Source organism: Dendroctonus ponderosae, unplaced genomic scaffold, assembly GCF_020466585.1.
Source record: "Dendroctonus ponderosae isolate FM_Combo_2020 unplaced genomic scaffold, Dpon_F_20191213v2 Dpon_F_20191213_10, whole genome shotgun sequence".
NCBI lineage: Eukaryota > Metazoa > Arthropoda > Insecta > Coleoptera > Curculionidae > Dendroctonus > Dendroctonus ponderosae.
In genome coordinates, this window is record NW_026017111.1 from 2,939,415 (window position 1) to 2,950,239 (window position 10,825).

General features: G+C 36.8%; 1 protein-coding gene across 1 annotated transcript in view; it reads right to left on the minus strand.

Annotated features, from left to right (window-relative positions):
• Nucleotides 1-10,825, minus strand: part of LOC109544151 — an 84,710-nt gene that overhangs the window by 44,743 nt on the left and 29,142 nt on the right. The window contains exon 2 of the mRNA XM_048662054.1: nucleotides 8,612-8,644. The gene's annotated coding sequence lies outside the window, so the exon portion shown is untranslated. The remainder of the gene's footprint in view (nucleotides 1-8,611; nucleotides 8,645-10,825) is intronic.

A 10,825-nucleotide genomic window follows, 5' to 3' on the forward strand; every position in this document is an offset into this window, starting at 1 on the left:
GCAGTTTTCAAGATTATTTCAGATACTCAATCGAAGCGATTGGTCGTTGAACAACAAGGATTTTTCAAAAATTTCCCAAGGAAAAACCAAAAATTTCTGAATGCGGTCTATAACATCGCTCGAACGAGAAACTTTGTGGCTTTAAATGAGGAAAAACTCACTTTAATAAGAAATTTCTAGGAGTTTTCAGGATTTTTTCAGATATTCAATCGAAGCCATTGGTCGTTGAACAAGGATTTTTCAAAAATTCCCCATGCAAAAACCAAAAATTCCTGAATGCCGTCCACAACATCGCTCGAAAGAGAAAATCTGTAGCTTTAAATGAGGAGACCCCCACTTTAATAGGAAATTGGTGGGAGTTTTGAGGATTTTTTCAGATATTCAATCGAAGCGATTGGTCATAGAACACCAACGATTTTTCAAAAATTCCTCAAGAAAAAACCAAAAATTTTTTAATGCGGTCCATAGCATCGCTCGAAAGAGAAAATCTGTACCCTTAAACGAAAAAAAAACTTACTTCAATAGGAAATTTCTGGGAGTTTTCAGGATTTTTTCAGATACTCAATCGTTGAACAACAGGGATTTTTCAAAAATTTCCCATGGAAAAACCAAAAAATTCCTGAATGCCGTCCACAACTTTTGGAAAGTAAGACATTTCCAAAAGGAATACTTTCTTGGCCCTAACCAGATCATTAAAATTCCTTTCATAACGGTAGACGAAGTTAGGCAATTTAAATTGCTAATAGAATAGCCATAAATATTCATGTCAGGTGAACAAGTTTTGTTTTACACTTTCCCAGCTTTCTACATTCGCGAATTAAATGAACTTACAAGTTTAGCCATGTTTCGTTGTCGGAATAAAAGTTTTATGCATTTTCACTTCTGCGTCGAAACTGGAAACTTGGGCAAATTTATCCGAAGTTGCATTAGTAACAAATGCCGCAAAATAGCGTCGCATTTACGAAAAGAATGCATTCGTGGGGAAGTTTTCGTTCTCGGTTGGTCACATTTTAGAAGAAACGCTGCGCAGGTCAAATACCCAACATGTTCCGAGGGTATAAACTGCTCATCATCAGGCTTGGGAAGGTTTTTGAATCAAAAACTAATGAGCTAAAAAAATCCAGATCTTGACGCGATAGTCAAAAATCCTCCCTGGAACAGGAACATTATTCCCGAAGTAAAATGTGAAAGTTCAGTCACATAAATCCTGAGCTCCCATATTCCCTGTATGATTGCTTCTTTTGTCGAAAAGCCCAAAGGAAATCCTGCTACCTAAACCTGTTGGCTTGAATATATTTCAAGCTTTATCTGCATTTTTTATTGAAACCACTTTAGCTTGTGCTGGCCACGTGCATAATGGGGATGGAATCGCTTAAATCAGGCCCAAGCAACGTTGTCCTTCGGATCTGTTATTTCTGTAAACTGGCCTAAAGGATAATTCTCCCGAGCCCCTTTAAAAAAGGTTTGACGGAGCCCGGTAAAATAAGCACGGTTTCAATACATGAGGGAGAAGGTGATTTATTTAGGGCGCAGCCAAATTTACAGTGTATGTTTGATGGTAACTGCAAACTTGGCCCAAAATGCCCCATGAATGGAGCATGAAAAATTGTTGCTCGAGTGGCTAAGTCTTCACAACTTTGCGACTCAAAGGCGAAAGTTCCTTGGAAGAACTGCAGAAAACAACGCAGTTTTTTTGGAGTCCGAAACCCACTTTCGTTTTTCGACTTTTTCGCATGAGTGATCAACTGGAAAACTACCAATAAACTTTTTTTTCGTAATGTTTCGTCGGGCAATCAGTATAACGAGTTTTTGTCAAGCTTGTTCTTATCGATCCCTTAATTTAAGGGCGAGCAGGTGTCATGTGTGTAGGCCTTAATAAGAACCGTATTCCTATCTAATCAAGACACAAAGGCTTTTTCCAAAAATTGTTTTCTCCAATCTGATATCCCGAATTAATCACCTGCAGGTGATAAATGGCTGCTACATCTGTAGCCGGGAAGGGGCGCTTTATGAGATTCTCCCGATTGTGCTTATTTTCTACCAAAAGCTTGTCTCCAGATTGCAGCAGTTGTCGACAGGAATCGATAACTGTTTTTTACAATTCTCACGTTTTTTTCGCTTTTGCCGTGCCGTTTTTGGAGGAAACAGCAGGATTTATAATGCAATATTCCTAGAGGCTGAGTGGTTTTTTTTTATATATTGGCATGCAGATTTATGCGATTTGAAAAAAAATGCAAACTTGAAACTAACAAGTTCTTATTTGTTAAGTTCCAAAGAATTTCGGCTTTTGATTGAAGATTAGAAGCAGACAAAATGATCTTTGCCCAGATTCAAGTGAAAGTTTGTCCAGTTTCAGATTCGCAGTAAAATTTTGTGAGGTTTTAGCTTCACACCTCTACTGTGCATCCATGTGAATTTGCGTGATTTTGTGTGTTTAGGGATTTTTTGTTTTTTTGTGGCGAATTTTTGAAAAGCTCGTGTTTCTCGTCGGCTATTGACTATAGTAACTGAAAAATCCTTGAAACTTCCAGAAATTGCCTATAAACGTGAGTTTTTCCTCACATAAAGTGGCGGACTTTGTCTTTTTAGAGATATTATGGACAGTTTTGGGGATTTTTGGTTTTTCCCTTGACAAGTTTTTGAAAAATCCATGTCGAATTCTTATGCGCATGATTGGAAAATTTTCGGTTTTTGCTTCGCGTATTTTTGAAAAATCCGTGCTGTCCAGACTAATCGCTGCGATTTAGCATCATACTAAATCTTGAAAATTACCAGAAATTTCCTATTAAAGTGAGGTTTTTCTCGTTTAAAGCCGCACATTTTGTCTTTCGAGCGATGTTATGGACCGCATTCAGGAATTTTTTGTTTTTCCTTGAGAAATTTTTGAAAAATTCTTTGTTGTTCAACGGCCAATCGCTTCGATTGAATATCTGAAAAAATTCTGAACACTCCCAGAAACTTCCTAATAAAGTGAGGTTTTTCTCGTTTAAAGCCACAGATTTTCTCTTTCGAGCGATGTTATGGACCGCATTCAGAAATTTTTTGTTTTTTCTTGGCGAATTTTTGAAAAATCCTTGTTGTACAACGACCAATCGCTTCGATTGAGAAACTGAAAAAATCCTGAAAACTCCCAAAAATTGCCTGTTAAAGTGAGGTTTTCCTCGTTTGAAGCCACAGATTTTCTCTTTCGAGCGATGTTATGGACCGCATTCAGGAATTTTTGGTTTTTTCTTGGGGAATTTTTGAAAAATCCTTGTTGTTCAACGACCACTCGCTTCGATTGAGTATCTGAAAAAATCCTGAAAACTCCCAGAAATTGCCTGTTAAAGTGAGGTTTTCCTCGTTTGAAGCCACAGATTTTCTCTTTCGAGCGATGTTATGGACCGCATTCAGAAATTTTTTGTTTTTTCTTGGGGAATTTTTGAAAAATTCTTGTTGTACAACGACCAATCGCTTCGATTGAGAAACTGAAAAAATCCTGAAAACTCCCAGAAATTGCCTGTTAAAGTGAAGTTTTCCTCGTTTGAAGCCACAGATTTTTTCTTTCGAGCGATGTTATGGACCGCATTCAGGAATTTTTGGTTTTTTCTTGGGGAATTTTTGAAAAATCTTTGTTGTTCAACGACCACTCGCTTCGATTGAGTATCTGAAAAAATCCTGAAAGCTCCCAGAAATTGCCTGTTAAAGTGAGGTTTTCCTCGTTTGAAGCCACAGATTTTCTCTTTCGAGCGATGTTATGGACCGGTTTCACGAATTTTTGGTTTTTCCATGGCAAATTTTTGAAAAATCCGTGTTGTTCAAAAACCAATCGCTTCGATTTAGTGTCTGAAAAATCCTCAAAACTACCATAAATTTCCTAGCAAAGTGAGATTTTCCTCGTTTAAAGTCGCAGATTTGTTCTTTCGACTGATGTTATAGACCGCATTCAGCAATTTTTGGTTTTTCCTTGGGGAATTTTTGAAAAATCCTTGTTGTTCAACGGTCAATCGCTTCGATTGAGTATCTGAAAAAATCCTGAAACTGCCAGAAGTTTCCTATTAAAGTGAGGTTTTCCTCGTTTAAAGCCACAAATTTTCTCTTTCGAACGATGTTATGGACCGCATTCAGGAATTTTTGGTTTTTCCTTGGGGAATTTTTGACAAATCCTTGTTGTTCAACGACCAATCGCTTCGACTGAGCATCTGAAAAAATCCTAAAAACTTCCCTAAAAATTTTGTTTTTAATTGATGTTTTCCTCAGTTAAAGCCGCAGATTTTCTCTTTCGAAACGTCTTATCAGTCCGCATTGAGGAATTTTCAGTTTTTCCTTCACAATTTTTTGAAAAACTGGAGAGCTGAGGCCATTTCGGCCATGGAAGACATCGATAGTTTGAATGCTTGTAAAAAATCAACCGTTTTGCGGATTTAAGTGAAACTTTGCAGAGTTTTAGCCCCACATTCTGGCTCTGCGTGCTGATAATTTCAGAAGTCCAGTAGCTTTGCGGTTGGGGCAATAATTTTTTTCAGGCCAAGTCAAGGTGCTCACTTTTCGGATACTTGTTTCTCTGTGTGTTTTATCCATAGAAAAATTCGCACTAGCAACACTTTGAACTTAGCAGACATTTTCCCATACTCGAGCCGTGCTGTCGCCCTGGAAACTTTTCCAGTAAAAGCGAAAATTTTCACTAAAATATTGTGGCTGTTCAAATGCGTCCAACACTAATTATTTTCGAAAGCCTTCCCGAATTGTCACTTCTAAATCACCAGCAGCTCGGTCCCATTGTTCCCTAATATTATGGGTATTTAGTCGGCGAAATATGAAATAGGGCCGCGTTGCTGGATACTTATATTTAATAATTGCTAAAAGCCAATTATACTGTTAAATTAAATTATCTGGTGTTCCGACAATGTTGGGCGCTGATTAATGGTGTTTTTCTTTTTAAATTGGGCATGGCCGGGAAAAAAAGGGCTTAGGCGGCACATCCATTTGATTTATATGTCTTGGCGTTTGGGCCCTTTTAATACCACCATTTAAAATATAACGATCATAAAACTCGAGTAAGAATCGGCTTTGACTTTTATTGTCTCTAAAACAACGTTTAATAATCGCCAAGCAACATTCAAGCTTTTAATGGATGCACTCATTCCTCAAAGCCAAGAATTTTGTTGTAGTTTTATCCGTGTCGTGCCCTGACGATGTTGCTATTTATTCGATAAATTAAATTGCGTTTTTAGGCAATTACATCCATAGCAGGCCATATTTGTTAGTGGCGATAGCCAGTAGTTGCTATCAATATCTGCACTATTATATGGTTTATAATGATGATTTATTTACTAATTAAACTAGGACCAGCCTATTTATTTCCCTTATCGTGTACGGGTCTATAAATGTTTAAAATTATGCGGACTCATTTGGATGTTTAATTAACCAACCTTATCGAAATTGATCATTTTTTCCATTATCTCAAATCTGGAAGCGCACGTTTCAAATACCCCAAAAAGAGCTGTTTAGTAGATTAAATAGTGCGGAATAAATGGGAAAATTCCTCAATGGCGGTAACAACATGCGCCCATACTTGTTCCCCAAACAATCTGAGGCTGTCGCTTGGCTTAAAAGTTTTATAATATGAAATTTTCAATTATTCAAAATATTTCATATTCGACTTTAAAGGTCCTACTTGCAGTTGAGTGAAACGCGATGAATTCGCCGAAGGTAATTAAAATGACTTAATATAGTCTACAAACTGAAATTTGTTTTAATCAATGAAGCAATTTGATCAAGTTTATTAAAAATCATCCGGAAAATATTCGTTTGCTCCGCATTTTTAGGTAGCAATTGATTAAAACCCATATCGAAGAGAGAACAGCAAATATTTAGATTTTAGTCATGTTTAAATGTCGACTTTAATATTAATAGGAAAAAGTCGAATGTATGTGAAGCGTGGACGCAGACTTTTCACGCAAAGTTTTTGATTTTAAAAATTGCCCAATTTTGGCATCTCAATTTTAGAGAAGTAACTTCTCAAAAACATTTTTGGAACAAAATTTTTGGAATAACGCAATTTTTGCATCTGAATGTTAGAAAAATCATTTCTCCAAAGCAGGAACAGATTTGACTCCACTTTCTTCAATGTAGATTGAAAGAAGCATCGCTCTTATTCTCGTGGACTTTTGAGCTAAATCGATCATATATTTTCCTTGTCAAAAAATCGTAAACTTTGCCCACTTTTTTAAAATATCCCAATTTTTGCGTCTGAATGTTAGAAAAATCATTTCTCAAAAGCAGGAACAGATTTAACTCTACTTTCTTCAGTGTCGATTGAAGGAAGCATCGCTCTTATTCTCGTCGACTTTTGAGCTAAATCGATAGTATATTTTCCTTGTCAAAAAATCGTAAACTTTGGTCACTTTTTTTAAATAACCCAATTTCTGCATCTGAATGTTAGAAAAATAATTTCTCAAAACAAGAACATATTTGACTCCGCTTTCTTCAGTATCGTTTAAAGGAAGCATTGCTCTTATTCCTTTGGAGTTTTCAGCTGAATCGATGGGATACTTCCTATGTCAAGAAATCGTAAACTTTGACCACTTTTTTGAAATAACCTAATTTCTGCATCTGAATGTTAGAAAATTCATTTCTCCAAAGCAGAAACAGGTTTGACTTCACTTTCTTCAGTGTAGATTGAAAGAAGCATCGCTCTTATTCTCGTCGACTTTTGAGCTAAATCGATAATATAGTTTCCTTGTCAAAAAATCGTAAACTTAGGCCACTTTTTTGAAATAACCCAATTTTTGCATCCCAATTTTAGAGAAGTAATTTCTCAAAAACGCAAACAGATCTCACTCCACTTTCTTCAGTATCGTTTAAAGAAAGCATTGCTTTTATTCTTTTGGAGTGTTGAGCTGAATCGATGGCATACTTTCTATGTCAATAAATTGTAAACTTTGGCCACTTTTTTGAAATAACCCAATTTTTGCATCTGAATGTTAGAAAAATCATTTCTCAAAAGCAGGAACAGATTTGACTTCACTTTCTTCAGTGTCAATTGAAGGAAGCATCGCTCTTATTCTTTTGGGGTTATCAGCTCAATCGATGGGATATTTTCCTTGTCAAAAAATCGTAAACTTTGCCCACTTTTTTCAAATAACCCAATTTTTGCATCCCAATTTTAGAGAAGTAATTTCTCAAAAACGCAAACAGATCTGACTCCACTTTCTTCAGTATTGTTTAAAGGAAGCATTGCTCTTATTCTTTTGGAGTGTTGAGCGGAATCGATGGGATATTTTCTATATCAAGAAATCGTAAATTTTGGCCACTTTTTTGAAATAACCCAATTTTTGCATCCCAATTTTAAAGAAGTAATTTCTCAAAAACGCAAACAGATCTCACTTCACTTTCTTCAGTATTGTTTGAAGGAAGCATTGCTCTTATTCTTTTGGAGTGTTGAGCGGAATCGATGGGATATTTCCTATGTCAAGAAATCGTAAACTTTGGCCACTTTTTTGAAATAACCCAATTTTCGCATCCCAATTTTAGAGAAGTAATTTCTCAAAAACGCAAACAGATCTCACTCCACTTTCTTTAGTATTGTTTAAAGGAAGCATTGCTCTTATTCTTTTGGAATGTTGAGTTGAATCGATGGGATATTTTCTATGTCAATAAATCGTAAACTTTGGCCACTTTTTTGAAATAACCCAATTTTTGCATCTGAATGTTGAGAAAAATAATTTCTCAAAAGCAGGAACAGATTTAACTCCACTTTCTTCAGTGTCGATTGAAGGAAGCATCGCTCTTATTCTCTTCGACTTTTGAGCTAAATCGATAATATATTTTCCTGGTCAAAAAATCGTAAACTTTGCCCACTTTTTTAAAATATCCCAATTTTCGAAAGAAGTAATTTCTCAAAAACAGAAACAGATCGCATGCCACTTTCTTCACTGTCGTTTAAAGAGAGCATCACTCTCATTCTCTTGGACCTTTCAGCTAAATCGATAACATATTTTTCTTGGCAGAGAATTATAAACTTTCAACATTTTTTCGGAATTGCCCAATTTTCGCACCTCAATCTTCGAGGAGTCATTTCTCAAAAACAGAAACAGATTTCACTCCACGCTCTTTGGCAGCGGTTAAAGCAAGCTTCCAGTTCAATTCTTTGAAGTTGTCAACTGAATTAATGATGTAGTTCTTTTGTCAATAAAAGGTAAACTTTCGATATTTTTCCTTTCTTTTTCTGCACCTTAATCTTCCATAGGCCATTTTTCATTGATTGTACATACAGCTGGGTTTTTGAACAGGTTTTCTTTAATTTCCCTCCTCTTTGCTTTCCGTCATTTTGCCGTTTTCGAGCTTTCTCATTTTAGCTTATATTTGTCGCGTCGTCTGTCTCATCTCAGCAACGTTCTTCTGCAGCTTTCAGCATTTTTAAATGGCTTCAAAAGGTTCCAACATCGTATTGAGGTCATATTTCTATGTAACTGTTAGCAGAAATATTGCGAACAAATTTGGTTTATAAAATGATTTAGTTGGTAAAAACGTATTCCCAAAATTGTTCGTTACTAGTTAACATTCCAGTTTCAAATCAAGGAGGGGGAAAATTGGAACAATTTCACAACTGATTAACTGCTGTACTTACCAAAGGCCAAACGAGGAAGAACAGGTAGGAAATCTGGAACAAAATCGAAAAATTACAAACAAGGAAAGCCTCATTTTAACGTTTGGATGCGAAATGTACTGAAAGCATTATGGGAAGAAAGAAACTTCCAAGTTGAATGGTGCAGACCAATAAAATCCTAGATTTTTCCAGCCTAAATTACCGAAACGTGAAATGTAGATTCTCTAATTAAAAACAGAGTTTTTCGAAACAGATAATTCCACTTGCACTAAAAGGGGCGATATTGAAATGCGGCTCAAATATAATTTATTGCACCACCACGTTCGGAACTGGGAACGTTTTAATTAGACATTTAATTAAATCCGGATATTCAACTTTTAATCATAAAAATTCTGGCAACTAATATTTCAGCCTGCGGAGCCTTTAGCACGCACGATGATCGTATTAATGCAGCAGCAAATCGTTTCTATTTGTTTAAAAACGTCTCATATTCCTGTGCGATCAAATCTTTTCAAATGCGACGTGACTACTCGAGCCCCGAAAAAGTTCGACACTGATAAACGAGGTTTTATTCAAAAAAACCTCATTTGCTCCCCTACACAACATAAATTCCTTCGATTTTGAATGATCTGACGACAACTCTATTTGTCTTGTTGGCAGTTTTATAAAGGGCTCATTTTACTCACAGTGTATACTTTCCATTTGAAATAATCCAGTTTTCCGATTCACGATAGTGAGAATCGTTATGGAGGAAAACGGATGAGAAAAGTCGATCAAGTGAAGCAGAAACAGCAGAAGGAGGATGATGAGAGAAGGTGCGCTGAAGCAACAGCAAGAGCAAAAGCGAAACAGGAAAACATGCACTTGTGATACAAAGGCCAACAAATAAGAAACCTAATTGGTTGAGAACAAAAGCAACTTTTCTAGCTAGAAGAAAGGGGAGGAACATCAGCAGTAGCGATTTTCATTGGAAGATAGAAATTTGGTGAAAAAAAGATGAAATTTTAGAGAAGCAAATAAGGACTTTTCAAACTAACTCTTCTGCTTGGCTCGACAGAGTGTGAAACAAAAACGCAGAAATTTTGGGAAATCTCCATTAATCAACCTTCGAAGAACGCACTCATTTCGGCATTGAAAAATTTCCTGCGGCACATTCGGCCTTGTTTCCAGCCATTCTGGATCTTGGCGACAGTTAAAATGCATTTTGCGCTTGTTCCAGCATATAGAATACGCTGGAATGTACTTTAATATAAAGCGTGTTGAGTTCTTTAGAGCGTTCACTCTCTCTTTGTTGTGGACATTTTTGGCCAGCTTGGGGAGAATTTGCCCTGAAAACTGTGGCAATTTTGGTGGCTAAACCCACACACAGCAGCACTCTTTAAAAATATGCTTATTGGAAAATGGTAATCCGTTTTTTTGGAAATTGCTGGCAGCTATTCGGAATTGAGCATAGCAGCTGCGGTTTTTCGAATGCATTTATGCAATTCGCTGTCGGTTCTATTATGTTCCTCGCTGTTTTTTAGGGGCGAAAATGCGCTGAACAACTGTTGCCTTTCCATCTTTTCTCCTGCAAAAATCTGGGCGAAAGATGCTCGTTTTCAGAAGCTGAGAAGAAGAGTTTTCTGTTCAGTTAGATTAGTGAGTTCGATTAGGACCCATGTAGAATCTCCTTCAATTAATCAACTCATTGCCCCCAGTATAAAAAAATGCTCGATATTGAGCCCCGAAATTAACACGACTTCAATAAAACTAAACTCCTGCGCTTCCCGCAATATGGATGATTTAATTGAAAATGGCACTTCAAGCCCCGAGCAATTACGGACTAATAAAATGGAAAACTCGGACGCACCTCAGGCCAGCAATTTCCAGAACTGCATTTTTCTGATGGCAGGTGAATGCAATCAACCACTCATTTCGGTTTAAGCAGCGTTTCGATTTCGGGTGTAAAAATAAAGAGCGTAGAGAATCTGCAAAGCGCTCAATCGATAAAAGGCATTTTACATCCCAAGTATGATCAGTGTGAAAAGTCGCAAATTCAATGTGGGGAGAGGAAATGTGGGGCTGAAACTGTGCGAAGTTTCACTCCAATCAGCAGAACGATTCGTTTTTTACAAGCATCCAAACTTTAGTCTCCAGAAGGCGCGCAACTGGACTTTGCAGGTACACAGAGAAAAATTGATTGCGCCAATGCCAAAGTAAAGCGCCATCTGCAATTTTAAGGACCCAGAGTAGGAA